Source organism: Carassius gibelio, chromosome B25 (assembly GCF_023724105.1).
Source record: "Carassius gibelio isolate Cgi1373 ecotype wild population from Czech Republic chromosome B25, carGib1.2-hapl.c, whole genome shotgun sequence".
NCBI lineage: Eukaryota > Metazoa > Chordata > Actinopteri > Cypriniformes > Cyprinidae > Carassius > Carassius gibelio.
This window is the reverse complement of record NC_068420.1, coordinates 24776628-24790428: the sequence shown is the minus strand read 5'-3', so window position 1 is coordinate 24790428 and position 13801 is coordinate 24776628. Positions and strand designations below refer to the sequence as shown.

Below are 13801 nucleotides of genomic sequence, written 5' to 3'. Positions count from 1 at the left end.
AGAGTTTTCGAGCATGTTAAGGACCCCAAAAGCCCCCGTAACGTTGGAAAAAAATAATAAATATAGCTGCAAGCAGCGATGGCGGGCTCAAGCCGCCAATGCCATCGCCACCCCGGTGGCATCAGGTAAAGTGTGCCCAGCGGGCACATGCATTCATAATATCCCTCTGGCAGTGAGGTTTTAAAGGATATGGCAGTTAAAGGGTTATTCCGAATCATCTAGACTTTAAAATCACATTCACAGAACAATATACATATATATTCCCCAAACATATATATATATTTAGTAACACTTTACAATAAGATTTCATTTATAAACATTATGTTAACATGAACAATATTTATATAGCATTCATTCATGTCAGTTAATATTCCAAACTTAAACATTAAAACATTGTTTTAATGTGATTTTTTTCCAAGAACATTTTACCAATTCCAAACCATATCAATCTTAATAACTACCATTATTTTTATTTAATCATTTATAAGTGCTATACAATAGTCCAGGAAAGCTGGAAGAGAAAAACACTTTATATTCATGTGTGTAGAATTATTAGGCATGTTTTCTTTTGCAGATGGAATGCGCTAAAAAAGAGTTTTAACTCAAACTGTAAAGTCGAAAATTATGAAATACCCATGAGAAATATCAAACACAAATGCAATACAGAAATGGATAAGTTAAGACTTGACCATTATACAAAAAATGCTGACTGGGTCATGAGGTCAGAAAAGAAGAAGAAAAAAACAGGTCAAGAAGAACTGACAAAAAGAATTGCAAAATAATTAGGAATTAATGTGAAGATTAATTTTTAGTCAATTCTGCAAGACAGACTTTCAGGAAAGGAGGTGGAATAAAAATGAGCTCCTAAATCTTAATCCCGGATTCTGGAAGATATATTCCTCAAACCATCGGACAAGAGTAGGTGGTGCTGGTCCTTCACGAGTCACTCTAATCTGTTCATGAAGCCTATATATAAAGTCTTAATATATAGTATTTCACAATACTTCATGGTATTCTAATTAAATCATTTTTTGGAATCTTAGATTTCTCAGAACCTGACACATTGTAATTCTGAGACTCCAGGAAAGTGGCAGTTCTGTAAAATGTTGGCACTGGAGACTAAATGCTGCCTGATAGTTTCACACCTAATTCACTTAACACACACACACACACACACACACACACACTACCCACAGTGACAGTTGGACTGAGTGACATCAGATTTATGATAGTTTTTTAATTTTCTATCATCCATATAGTGTTGTATAGTCATGAAACTATGCATATTTCCTCATAATGACTTGTCTTCTATGTGTACATTTTTTTGAAGTGTTTAGAAGCTGCACTTTAAAAAAATAAAAGACATTTACTGGTTACTTTTTTGCTGTTATTTCAAAAAATCACCACGACAAAACCATTCAAGCTATCCAAAATTCATTCGCATCTGTTCTGTAAGATAAATTCTTTAAACAGTGGTAAAAGAGGATGTGGTGCTGATCCTTCAAGAGTCACTCAAAACGTATCTGTCCATAAAGCCTATAAAGAATTATTCTTAATATACAGTTCACAATACTTCAGCTTGTTATTCTAATTAAGTGAGGGTCATTTTATCAGTAAAATACATAAAATTCATATTATTTTTCTTTGAAAGATTTCTATAAATGATTTAAATCATACTTGTTTCTACAATAATTATTTAAAAGTGATCCTATAGCTCCATCAGGTGGCCATTATTGGTACTAAGAATTGCAAGCTTCATTTATAAGTTATGATAGTTTTAATTTTTTGCTGGCTCTTGAAAATGATAAAGCTTTGAAACTTGCTGTGGTTCCTTCAAATGATGACTTCTACGTATATAAAAAATTATGAAGAGTTTGGAATTAAAAAATTTAAAGATATAGTAAAATAACTATTGTATTTTTTTATGTTACTTTAATAAATCGCTATGGCCACACCATTTAAGGTATCCTAAACCCATTCGCAATTTAACATCTTCAGTATATTGGATTCATGTTAAAAAAAAAGTTTGGTGTGAACTACTTGTGTCTTCTTGGAGGAGTATGAATTCATTTACAGGCTGATTTTATCATAAATCCACAATAGAATTTCTGTATCAATCTGTAGAGTTCTGTATCAATCTGTGTTGTTGTTTGTTTATTTTTATTTTTTTATTTTTCATAGGAAGATAACTGATCCTTTACTCTCCTTTTTAATAAATGTGCTTATAAACCAAAAACAAGCTATTTATAGCTGTATTTATAAACTGCTTACTACTGACTATTAATATTGGGACAAGGCTTTATAAAGCATGAACTGACTATTTACTTTTTGAGTTTGAAATTATTATTTGCAGCACAAATAAGGTTTTTTACGATTTTTTAAAATTCCTAAAACTGTAAGAAAAGGATAAGGCCTAAGATTTCTATGTGAGTGGCTAAATTTATTTGTTTTTATAACTATAATGCATAAACTATGAAATTATACAAAATATATAAAAAAGTACAACAGTTATTGTTTTCCAATGTTTTTTTAGCCTACTGCAATCATTCTAAACAGCTTGAATAAAACCTGTTAATATTTATTATAGACCACTGTAACTGTGTATAATCTAACAAACAAGTTTATTATGAAAATAAAAGTGTGTACACCAGATAAATTGGACGATAAAGAAATTGCTAACAATAGTATAATAGAGCATGTTTTATGTTTTTAGGCGTTTAGATGCAGAAATGGACAAATCAAATGTAAAATAAAATGTAATTGATTTAATTAAATATAGATTAATTCTTGTTAGAGCAAAATAATAAATAAATAAATACGTACACACATTAAAAACGCAGCCAAGATGAATGAATTACATTTTTTATATAGATTAAAATTGAAGACAGAAGCAGCTGGTATACGCGGTCACTTAATATTCAAATCCAGTAGATCCACTTCAGATATATTTCTCAACGGTTTACGTTCACGTGGCTGTTTTCGTTTATATTCGCCAAGCTATTTTGAAATAATCTTGTCCGTGATGTGTTCGTTTGTACGACGAAAGCCAGAATCCTGCAGCTCGAGAGATATATGTTATTCTGCCAGTCGCGCTTTCAAATAGTCTTGCGCACTTAAACAGGTCACAAACACCTGCATTTAGCTCTTGTTGTGTTACAATGGGTTTATTGTGTGCATTTGTGGTAATATTTTATTTTAAAAAGCTCTTAAACAAGAATAAATTCGTTTGTTTTGAGCTCGACACTGTACGCGCTGATCGGAGGCGTGATTTCATATAGGCAGCCTCAAATATTTCATTTTCACACAAACAGTTCAAAAACATCTTAATTTAGCTCTTGGTGTGTTCTAATTGGTGAATTGTGTGATATCGCTGCAATACTTTATTTTTAATAGCTATAAAACAAGAATAAACTCGTTTTTTCTGAGCTCATCATTCCAGATGCTCATGCTCAGAGCGGTGATTCATCTCTCGTGTTTCTCACGTATCACTGACCACACATCCATTATTAATGAGCCCTGACCTGATAATAATCATATATGTTGGTTTAGCTTGTCAGTGTGAATTAAATCCAAGTATTTATTTGTATTTTAACCGATTTAAAAGAGAAACTAAATATCCGGTAATTGCACCTGTAGGAGCGCAATTTCTCTCAGACAATGGAAGTCTGAAGCACATACACTCAAACAGAGGGACAGAGTGATATGAGATGTCTGACAGTTTTTTAATTTTCTATTATCCATACAGTGTTGTAAAGTCGTGAAACTATCCATATTTACTCAGAATGACTTTTTGTCTGTATGAAAAAAGGTTTTGAAGTGTTTGGAATTTAAAAATGCAGGAAAATTAATAATTCCAGTTTTACTGTCATTAAAAAAAATCACCACGACAAAACCGTTCAAGCTATCCAAAATCCATTGGCAATTTAAGTTGTTTAAAATGTTTTGGCATCATGTAGACAAAGTTTGGTGTGTATAGTGTTACTCTCCTCTGAGCAGTATGCATTAATTCACAACTAAATGTAAAAAAAAATCCACATTCAAATCAAAATAGCGGACTTCCTGTTGATCGTAGCTGATGACTGTGAATTAGAAAGTTGTCCGTCTTGATAAGAACAATTTTTTTACCGAGTTTGGTGTCTGTAGCTAAAACTAACCCCCCCACTTTTGACAAAAGGTGGCGCTATAGAGTGCCTTTTCCACGCCCTCTTATGAACTTTTGCCAGTGTCTAGTTATCATAAATACTGATATGTGTTCTGAGTTTGATGAAATTCTAAGCATGTTATATGCCTCAAAATCACCTGAGAAGTATTCCAGTTTGACATGTTGCCACGGCAACAATATTTTTAGCTATCCAATTTCCCCCAGCAGATTCATATCGGCTGTGTTTTAACATTATTCTGATGAAGTTTGAAGCAAATCGAGTAAAAATAAGATGCTGAATTCAAAGCATTTTGAAAATGACACACTTCCTGCTGCCAGTTGGTGGCGCTATAACTTTGACTCCTAATAGTCACATATATGTGATCGACATCATACAATGAATAATCTGATGAAGTTTGATTGAAATCAGGAAATGTATGTGGATGGTATTAGACACTTCCTGTTTCTCAATTCTCGCCATAATTTCAACGCCTCGCCACGAGCAAACCGTTCAAGATATCAAAAATCCCCTGGCAATTTTTCATCCCCAATGTCTTGAGATCATGTTGACCGAGTTTGGTGGTAAACGAGTAAAAAACCTATGACAAGTATATCAAATTCCAGAGCATGCGCTTTTTACATAACTCTAAATAGCTGACTTCCTGTTGGGCGGAGCCCAATGACATGCAATACGAAAATTGTTCGGCACAATGAGATCTATATGTGTACTGAGTTTCATATGAATATGTGCAAGTATGTGTGAGCTATACATCAACATTTATGACTGTGTTCCAGGGGGCGCCATAGAGCCCCTGTGCCACGCCCGGGTCCCAACCTCTGCAGGCTCCTAAAGGGCACAGATTCCAAAGTGTGCGCAAATTTTCAAGAGTTTTTGAGTATGTTAGGGACCCCAAAAGCCCCCACAACTTTGACCAAAAATATGAATAATAAACCCTAAATAGCCAACTTCCTGTTGGGCGGAGCCTATGACATGCAGTACGAAAGTTGTTTGGTTTAATGAGATCTACATGTGTACCGAGTTTCATGTGTCTACGTGCAAGTATGTATGATATATGGCCCTCAGTATTCCAGGGGGCGCTGTAGAGCCCCTGTGCCACGCCCGTGTATCAGTCTCTGCCCGACCCTAATGGCCGCAGGTTCCAATCTGTGTGCTAATTTTCAAGAGTTTTCGAGCATGTTAAGGACCTCAAAAGCCCCCGTAACGTTAGAAAATAATAATAATAATAATAAATATAGCTGCAAGCAGCGATGTCGGGCTCAAGCCATCAGTGCAACGCCACCCCGGTGGCATCAGGATAACTGTGCCCAGCGGGCATAAGCATTTACAGTAACCCTCTGACAATCAAGTTTTAAGGGATGTGGCAGTTAATGGGTTAATCCGACCAATCTAGACTTTGAAATCACATACACAGAACAATATATATATATAACTTTAGTAACACTTTATTTTAATATCTATAAAAAATGTATAAGGTGTGCATTGTAGCTGACACCTATATGAACACATTACAATTTTTTTTATGACTGCAAGTCTTTCTTCTCAAATGCTATTGAGCTTCAAATTTGCATTTTAGCCCATGTGAAAAAGTAGCATAATTTACATATGACTTACAGTTTGTTGTAATAAATATCAAACATTCAATTTAATTGTGCATTATAGCTGTCACCTAGATGAACAATTACAGTTGTTTTTATGACTGTAAGTCATTCTCTTCAAATGCTACTGACGTTAGAAAAGTGTATGACAATATCACATGTAACTTTAGAGACCGGCCCTAAATTTGAGACTCTAGAAAGTCCAATGTCAAGACAACTTTATGCCTGTTTTATTTTCTTTAGTTTTATTTTCTCTGTGCCGGATTGCTGATGTCCTATACCCAGGCATAGATGTCCATCCATCAATTACGAACATTCAGCAGCAAACATGAGGTGTGAGCGGTCGCGAGCGCGGATGGGAGAATGGCGCATGTTTTTTTTTTTGTTTTTTTGAGCAACTGGGATGGTGCCACCTCTGGGAGTTGGTGCCCTACGAAGACTGCATACTATGCATATAGGGAGCGGCCGTACAATCTCGAAGATATATTCCTCAAACCATTTTACAAGAGGAGGTGATGCTAATCCTTCAAGAATCGCATAAAAGCTATTCAAGTGTACAGTTTCCTTTTATTGCATCTTGAAATAAATATTTCTGAATTCTGAATCAAACTGGGTTGTGTTTATTTATTTATTTTATAAGACAACTGAGACTTTAATCTCCTTTGTAATATATGTGCTTTTAAACCAAGAACAATTTATTTATAGATGTATTACTGCTTAATAATGACTATTATTAAGGGAAAAGGCTTTATAATCATGAACTATTTACTAATGCTTAGCTAATGAGTGCAATTATTATAAAGTGTTACCATTGCATATACTAATGTTAACAAATTAGACATTATTTTACAGTGTTACCAAATCCTTAAATAATGTATTAGTGTTTTGTAATGATTTTAATGACCTATAAGCATTTGTGAAATAGTTTTGCTTGCATTGCAGCTTTATCTGTCAGTTGAATAGTTTTACTGTTACATCCATGAGATTAATAAATGTCATGTCACGTCACAGGTTGTCATAGGTCAGTATCAAATGAGTTTGAAATTATTATTTGCAGCACAAATTAGGGTTCTTAGGATGTTTTTAAATCCCTAAAACTGACAGAAAAGGATAAGGCCTAAGAGATTTCTTAACCTGTAATGAAAGGAAAAAACACCACCATTAGCAACAACAAAAACAATAACAATTTAAAATACAGATTTTTTTTTTCCTGATTATTAAAGGGATGATTAGGTCTCTCTCTCTCTCTCTCTGCCAGACAGCCCCTCCCTACAGTCCACACACACTGTCACAGTCACCAACCCCCTCACACTCCCCCTCCCTCTCCCCCTCCCTTCCCTCACACAGACAGGGTGGCCAGAGTTAGATCATGTAAGTTGAGAAGTCTGACAGTTTTTTAATTTTCTTTTATCCATACAGTGTTGTAAAGTCGTGAAACTATGCATATTTCCTCAGAATGATTTGATCTTTGTATGAAAAAATGCTTTGAAGTGTTTGGAAGCTGCAATTTAAACATACAAGACAATTAATGTTTCCCTTTTTACTGTCATTTCAAAAATTCACCACGACAAAACCGTTCAAGCTAACCAAAATCCGTTCGCAATTTAAGTTCCTCAATGGTTTTTCTTAATGTAGACAAAGTTTGGTGTGTATAGTGTACTTCCCCTGGGAGGAGTATGCATTAATTCACAAAAGAAAATTCCCAAAAATCCATATTCAAGTCAAAATAGCCAACTTCCTGTTGGTCGTAGCTTATGACTGCGAATTAGAAAGTTGTCCGTCTTGATAAGAACAATTTATGTACCAAGTTTGGTGTCTGTAGCTAAAACTAATCCCCCCACTTTTGACAAAAGGTGGCGCTATAGAGTGCCTCTTCCACGCCCTTTTAAAAGCTTTTGCCATGGTCTAGCTATCTTTAATACTGATATCTGTTTCGAGTTTCATGTAAATCTGAGCTAGTTATCTGCCTAAAAATCACCAGAACAGAACATTCAAGTTTGACACGTTGCCATGGCAACACTATATTAGATATAAATATCCCCACGACAGATTGTCTTCGGCCGTGTTTTGTCATTATTCTGATGAAGTTTGAAGCAAATCAAGTAAAAATAAAATGCTGAATTCAAAGCGTTCTGAAAATGATTCACTTCCTGCTGCCAGTTGGTGGCGCTATAACTTTGACTCCTAAAAGTCACATATATACGATCGGTATCATACAACGAACAAACCAATTAAGTTTGATCAAATTCAGCAAATGTATGTGGATGTTATTATACATTTCCTGTTTCTCATTTCTCGCCATAATTTCAACGCCTCGCCACGGGCAAACCGTTCGAGATATCAAAAATCTCTTCGCAATTTAGCATCCCGAATGTCTTGAGATCGTGTTCACCGAGTTTTGAGGTGAACGGGTGGAGTTCCTCAGAGGAGTATATCAAATTCCAGAGCATGTGTTTTTCATAAAACCCTAAATAGCCAACTTCCTGTTGGGCGGAGCTTATGACATGCAGTGTGAAAGTTGTTTGGTTTGATGAGTTATATATATGTACCAAGTTTCATATGTATACGTGCAAGTATGCATGATATATGGCCCTCGGTACTACAGGGGGCGCTGTAGAGCCCCTGTGCCACGCCCTTGTATCAGACTCTGCCCGGCCCTAATGGCCGCAGGTTCCAAGGTGTGTGCCAATTTTCAAGAGTTTTTGAGCATGTTAAGGACCCCAAAAGCCCCCGAAACCTTAGAAAAAAATTAGAAGAATAAAAAAAAAAAAAAAAAAAAAAAAAAATAATCCTAAGGAAAACAATAGGGCTCTCGCCCTCCAGGCTTGAGCCCTAATAATAATAAAAAATAATCCTAAGGAAAACAATAGGGCTCTCGCCCTCCAGGCTTGAGCCCTAATAATAATAAAAATATAGCTGCAAGCAGCGATGGCGGGCTCAAGCCACCAATGCCATCGCCACCCCGGTGGCATCAGGTAAACTGTGTCCAGCGGGCACATGCATTCACAATATCCCTCTGGCAGTGAGGCTTTAAATATGGCGGTTAAAGGGTTAATCCGAATCATCTAGACTTTAAAATCACATTCACAGAACAATATACAGTATTGTTCAAAATAATAGCAGTACAATGTGACTAACCAGAATAATCAAGGTTTTTCGTATATTTTTTTATTGCTACGTGGCAAACAAGTTACCAGTAGGTTCAGTAGATTCTCAGAAAACAAATGAGACCCAGCATTCATGATATGCACGCTCTTAAGGCTGTGCAATTGGGCAATTAGTTGAATTAGTTGAAAGGGGTGTGTTCAAAAAAATAGCAGTGTGGCATTCAATCACTGAGGTCATCAATTTTGTGAAGAAACAGGTGTGAATCAGGTGGCCCCTATTTAAGGATGAAGCCAACACTTGTTGAACATGCATTTGAAAGCTGAGGAAAATGGGTCGTTCAAGACATTGTTCAGAAGACCAGCGTACTTTGATTAAAAAGTTGATTAGAGAGGGGAAAACCTATAAAGAGGTGCAAAAAATGATAGGCTGTTCAGCTAAAATGATCTCCAATGCCTTAAAATGGAGAGCAAAACCAGAGAGACGTGGAAGAAAACGGAAGACAACCATCAAAATGGATAGAAGAATAACCAGAATGGCAAAGGCTCAGCCAATGATCACCTCCAGGATGATCAAAGACAGTCTGGAGTTACCTGTAAGTACTGTGACAGTTAGAAGACGTCTGTGTGAAGCTAATCTATTTTCAAGAATCCCCCGCAAAGTCCCTCTGTTAAAAATAAGGCATGTGCAGAAGAGGTTACAATTTGCCAAAGAACACATCAACTGGCCTAAAGAGAAATGGAGGAACATTTTGTGGACTGATGAGAGTAAAATTGTTCTTTTTGGGTCCAAGGGCCACAGGCAGTTTGTGAGATGACCCCCAAACTCTGAATTCAAGCCACAGTACACAGTGAAGACAGTGAAGCATGGAGGTGCAAGCATCATGATATGGGCATGTTTCTCCTACTATGGTGTTGGGCCTATTTATCGCATACCAGGGATCATGGATCAGTTTGCATATGTTAAAATACTTGAAGAGGTCATGTTGCCCTATGCTGAAGAGGACATGCCCTTGAAATGGTTGTTTCAACAAGACAATGACCCAAAACACACTAGTAAACGGGCAAAGTCTTGGTTCCAAACCAACAAAATTAATGTTATGGAGTGGCCAGCCCAATCTCCAGACCTTAATCCAATTGAGAACTTGTGGGGTGATATCAAAAATGCTGTTTCTGAAGCAAAACCAAGAAATGTGAATGAATTGTGGAATGTTGTTAAAGAATCATGGAGTGGAATAACAGCTGAGAGGTGCCACAAGTTGGTTGACTCCATGCCACACAGATGTCAAGCAGTTTTAAAAAACAGTGGTCATACAACTAAATATTAGTTTAGTGATTCACAGGATTGCTAAATCCCAGAAAAAAAAAATGTTTGTACAAAATAGTTTTGAGTTTGTACAGTCAAAGGTAGACACTGCTATTTTTTTGAAGACACCCCTTTCAACTAATTGCCCAATTGCACAGCCTTAAGAGCGTGCATATCATGAATGCTGGGTCTTGTTTGTTTTCTGACAATCTACTGAACCTACTGGTAACTTGTTTGCCACGTAGCAATAAAAAATATACTAAAAACCTTGATTATTCTGGTTAGTCACATTGTACTGCTATTATTTTGAACAATACTGTATATATATATATATATATATATATATATATATATATATATATATATATATATATATATATATATATATATAGTAACACTTTACGATAAGATTTCATTTATAAACATTATGTTAACATGAACAATATTTATATAGCATTCATTCATGTCAGTTAATATTCCAAACTTAAACATTAAAACATTGTTTTATTGTGATTTTTTTCCAAGCACATTTTACCAATTCCAAACCATATCAATCTTAATAACTACCATTATTTTTTATTTAATGATTTATGAGTGCTATACAATAGTCCAGGAAAGCTGGAAGAGAAAAACTCCTTATATTCATGTGTGCAGAATCATTAGGCATGTTTTCTTTTACAGATGAAATGCGCTAAAAAAGAGTTTTAACTCAAACTGTTTTAACTCAAAGTCGAAAATTATGAAATACCCATGAGAAATATCAAACACAAATGCAATACAGAAATGGATAAGTTAAGACTTGACCATTGTACAAAAATGCTGACTGGGTCATGAGGTCAGAAAAGAAGAAGAAAAAAAAAACAGGTCAAGAAGAACTGACAAAAATAATTGCAAAATAATTAGGAATTAATGTGAAGATTAATTTTTAGTCAATTCTGCAAGACAGACTTTCAGGAAAGGAGGTGGAATAAAATATATATTCCTCAAACCATCGGACAAGAGGAGGTGGTGCTGGTCCTTCACGAGTCACTCTAATCTGTTCATAAAGCCTATATATAAAGTCTTAATATATAGTATTTCACAATACTTCATGGTATTCTAATTAAATAATTTTTTGGAATCTTAGATCTCTCAGAACCTGACACATTGTAATTCTGAGACTCCAGGAAAGTGGCAGTTCTGTAAAATGTTGGCACTGGAGACTAAATGCTCCCTGATAGTTTCACACCTAATTCACTTAACACACACACACACACACACATTACCCACAGTGACAGAGGGACAGAGTGACATCAGATGTATGATAGTTTTTTAATTTTCTATCATCCATATAGTGTTGTATAGTCATGAAACTATGCATATTTCCTCAGAATGACTTGTCTTCTATGTGTACATTTTTTTGAAGTGTTTAGAAGCTGCACTTAAAAAAATAAAAGACATTTACTGGTTACTTTTTTACTGTTATTTCAAAAAATCACCATGACAAAACCATTCAAGCCAGGGGCGTCGCTAGGCCCTTTTTAGGGGGGCTTCAGCCCAGCCCCCCTAAAAAATTATTTGATTAATTAATTAGTGATCGCTTCAGTCCCCTTTAAAAACTCATTTGAGACGGTGGCAAGCTGCATCAAGTTCCGGCTCCTCCCCTTATCTGAGTCTGCACGGATTCAGCGCGTTTTTCAATCCACAGGGGCGCCGAGCAGAGCGAACATCAGAGAGTACAAGGTGTGTGTGTGTGTGTGTGTGTGTGTGTGCGCGCGTGTGTGTGTGTGTGCGTGTGGTGTGTGTGTTCTCGCATCCAATACCAGTACGTCTTCGCTGCGTTCACTTTCAGCCTGTATCACAGTGTGACAGATGTTTTTTTTCTTCCAACAAAAATGAAGCGATTAACACCCATGAAAACATACTTTAGAAAACGATCATGATTTATTTTAATTTACTTTTTGAAATTGAAAACATATTATTGTGTATTTCGGCATTACATTATGCAGCCATGCAAAATAAATTATTAACGACACACATCATTGTCTGAAAGTACTAAATGGCACAGAGAGAGAGAGACATCATGTGGAGTTATTTTGTTTTCTATTATTAAACATAATTTTGTATTAAGTAATAATTAATCATTAGTGTATCATGATACATATATTAGAGTAAGAGTAAAGGGATCTGTGTTTTTTTTTTTTTTTTTTTAAGTAATTGATTTATAGAAGTGGCAAATTGATAATGATGTTATTTTTAATAAATATAAATAAATATAGAACAGATTAAACATATTGCCAATAGACATTAATACATGTTTTGTCTATATTCTTAATGAATATTAGCTGGTTAGTTAAATGATTTGAAATGAAATAAATTTTCAGGGGCTGACTTGATGTATAACCAACCGTATTGTTGATTATAAAGGCTAAAAAGCTAAAAATTAATAATAATAATAATAATAAAATATAATAATTTATATTTCATTGTAGATGGATATACAGTACTACATTTTTTTTGTCGTGCGGGAGTAGGTCTGCAAATGAGCAACAGTCAGGTGAGAATAGAACAATACCACTGTGTTCCCAAGATTCATTGCAGTCATTGAACCCTTATGTTGTTTTAATTTTCTGCCAATTTCCACGTACATTTCATAAGAAAAAGCTGTGGTATCATCAAAGGATAAACATGAATGTCCTAATACTGAATCAGGAAGTCTTTATTGTAAAAAAATAAAAATAAAAAAAATATCTACATTCCCAATTCAAAATTTTCCAGTGACTGGTCACATCTAAAAAACTGTATTAGTTTTTTTTTACAGTGTTATATATGGCTCAGTCAGTACTCCTACTCCCATATATGAAATACAGGGAATACAATGGAATAGTGGATTGCAATAAGGTTAGTAGTATACAACCCTACCCTAATAGTAAAATAATATTTTTTAATCATACCCTTATTGGGGGCTGAGCCCCCCTAAAATCAAAATCTTAGAATCGCCCCTGTGTCAAAATTCATCCGCACCTGTTGTGTAAGATTAATTCTTTAAACAGTGGTAAAAGAGGATGTGGTGCTGAACCTTCAAGAGTCACTCAAAACTTATCTGTCCATAAAGCCTATAAAGAATTATTTCTTAATATACAGTTCACAATACTTCAGCTTGTTATTCTAATAAAGTGAGGGTCATTTTATCAGTAAAATACATAAAATTCATATTATTTTTCTTTGAAAGATTTCTATAAATGATTTAAATCATACTCGTTTCTACAATAATTATTTAAAAGTAATCCTATAGCTCCATCTGGTGGCCATTATTGGTACTAAGAATTGCAAGCTTGATTTATATGTTATGATAGTTTTAATTTTATGCTGGCTCTTGAAAATGATAAAGCTATGAAACTTACTGTGCTTCCTTCAAATGATGACTTCTAAGTATATAAAAAATTATGAAGAGTTGGAATTAAAAATTTTAAAGATATAGTAAAATAACTATTGTATTTTTTTATGTTACTTTAATAAATCTCTATGGCCACACCATTTAAGGTATCCTAAACCCATTCGCAATTTAACATCTTCAGTATATGGCTTCATGTTAAAAAAGTTTGGTGTGAACTACTTGTGTCTTCTTGGAGGAGAATGAATTCATTTACAGGC

General features: G+C 34.9%; 1 long non-coding RNA gene across 1 annotated transcript; it reads right to left on the bottom strand.

The window, feature by feature from the left end:
• Positions 1-444: 444 nt before the first annotated feature.
• LOC128013867 (uncharacterized) lies at positions 445-11618 on the bottom strand. Its single transcript, XR_008183441.1, has 2 exons — positions 11307-11618; positions 445-1055 (listed from the first exon to the last, which is right to left on the bottom strand). It is a non-coding gene; the product is annotated as an uncharacterized LOC128013867 (long non-coding RNA).
• Positions 11619-13801: the final 2183 nt, after the last annotated feature.